Below are 2,688 nucleotides of genomic sequence, written 5' to 3' on the forward strand. Positions count from 1 at the left end.
ATAGAGATAGGTCTGGTACCTGGCAGTAATTCAATTTCAAACCCTATCTCCCTATCAGGTGGTAGTCCTGGCAAATCGTCTGGGAACACATCGAGAAACTCTCGGACTACTGGTACTGTGGCTGGTTCCCTCACCTGTCTGTCTAGCTCTCTCACATGAGCTAGAAACCCCTGACAACCCCTCCTAAGCAAACGACGAGCCTGAAGGGCTGAAATCATACCTCTGGGTGTACCTCTCCTGTCTCCTCTGAAGACACACTCTGACCCATCCTGGTCTCTGAGACTCACTAGCTTCTCTCGACAGTCCAACGTAGCACTATATGCAGATAGCCAATCCATCCCTAGAATGACATCAAAATCTGTCAAGTCTAGAACCACAAGGTCAGCTGGAAGGCATCTACCCTCGATAAACACTGGACTGAAACGACAGACTGACACTGCCACTGATGGGTCACATCTAGGTCCACTGACCCAGAGAGGATACACTAACTCAGAACTGATCAAACCCAATCTATCTATGGCTCTCGAAGCAATAAAGGAATGAGAAGCACCGGGGTCCATCAAAGCATACACATCTGAACACCCAATGATGAGATTACCTGACACCACTGTGTTCGACGTGTTAGCCTCCTCCTGTGTCACTGTGAAAATCCGTGCTGGGGCTACCGGATTTCCACCTCGGGAACCTGCTGCTGAAGTAGAGGCTGCCCCTCTCCCTCTACCTCTGCCACTAGTCTGAGGCATGACTGGAGCTGCTGGCCGTACAACTGGCTGTACCACACTGCCTGAACTCATCTGCTGGGATGGTGCAAAAGTCATCTGCGGACAATCCCGAGCAATATGCCCTTCCTGTCCACATCGAAAACAAGCTGTAGATCCCAACCGACAAACTCCTCCATGTGGTTTTCCGCATCTTCTGCAGACTGGAGCTGTGCCAGAGCTTGAGCCACTACCTATTCCCAGACCTGACTTGACTTTACTCCAGAACTTACTCTTTGTTCCTTTTGCTCTATCCCATCTTTTACTGCTTGGTGTAGGGGCTTTAGAACCCGAAGCCTGTGCCTTTGACTGTTTCTGAATATTGGCACTAGCTTCCATTTTCCTGGCTGCGTCTACTATGGTATGGAAACTCTCCTTTTCTGCTGGAAGAATCAAGGAAGCATACCTGGGATGCAGTCTCATAGTATATCTCCTTGCTTTCTTCTGATCAGTATCATAGGCTTGACCTACGTACTGAAGCAGATCCAGGAACTTATCTGTAAATTCATCAACACTCATCTCATCTGTCTGTCTCAACTGTTCAAATTCAATTACTTTCATCTCCCTCGAACTGTCAGGAAAAGCCCACCCTGCAAACTCATTGGCGAACTCTCCCCATGACATGTTGTCCATTCTAGGCTCCACATAATTCTTAAACCATTCTCTGGCTTTCTTGCATTTTATTGTGAAACCTGCCATCTCAATGGCTCTCCTATCATCTGCTCCCAATTCACTGGTTATCATCCTAACTGCTCTGTGGTAATCAACTGGATCATCTCCCGTGTTGTATTTAGGAGCATCCAATTTCAAGTACTCCGTCATTTGGACTTTACCTCCAGATGAGCTAGGGTCATGTCTGTCAACAACAGGGGCTACTGGTTCTGGTGGTAGTACTGGTTCATTTGGCTCTAGGTGTGCTGCACTTGGATGGGTAGGGGAAGATGGATACATAGGATATGGTGGATAGTAAGGATAAGGCATATAAGGCATATAAGGAGGATATGGCACAAAACTCGAGTACTCCGACATACCTCCCATCGGATACTCTGGATAGCCAAAACCTGAGGTCTGAGCACCTCCCTGTGACTCTCCCATACCTTCCTCAAACCTGCCTATACCCATGTTGTCATCGCTAGACTGATCAATCTCCATAGCTTCCCTCCTTTCCTCTGATCTTTCTCCCCTAGCTGTTCCTCTTCTGCTCTCGTCTACAGACCTTCTCGGGTCTATTGACGTACCTTCCCTGCTAGATCTCTGAGACCTTGCCCTTGGCAATGCAGGAGGACGAGCAGCTGGTCTCTCATTCTCTGGTGGGACTCCAGTCAATCGAGCTGATCGACGAGTTCCTCGCATCTTTACTCTGGAAACACAACATATAACATACCATTTTAGCACATAAACATCACATAGCAATCATACACATACACCACTCATGGCATATCATAGCAGATAGGACTCAAGACCCTATCCTAGTGGACATAATTTCCTATTGTGCTTGACCACTACTAACCTGTCTGAGCCCAACACTGTCTCTATAGGTCCGATCATGTGAACCTAGGGCTCTGATACCAATCTGTAACGACCCCAAAATGGACCGTCACCGGCGCTAGGATTCAGGTCGGCTTAAGGCCGCCAGAACCCGTAGCAAGCCTGCTATACTCTCTGTGTACCTGTAAACCTCATACATGATCATACATTTTCTGTGAAAATAAAAACTCTTTCTGAACCAAGGCTTAACCTGTGCATGCACTATCTCTGTACTCTGTACTCATGTACTCTGTACTCTGTATCCCTGACTAGAGCTTGCTCTAGATGGGTTACCTCATACCTGTTAAGCCTGGTTTCACATACAGGAAAACATATATACATACAGATCATGTACAAAACATACATCACTAGGTCACAACTATTACATCTCTTTATTTTACAT

This window comes from Manihot esculenta, chromosome 13, assembly GCF_001659605.2.
Source record: "Manihot esculenta cultivar AM560-2 chromosome 13, M.esculenta_v8, whole genome shotgun sequence".
Classification (NCBI taxonomy): domain Eukaryota; kingdom Viridiplantae; phylum Streptophyta; class Magnoliopsida; order Malpighiales; family Euphorbiaceae; genus Manihot; species Manihot esculenta.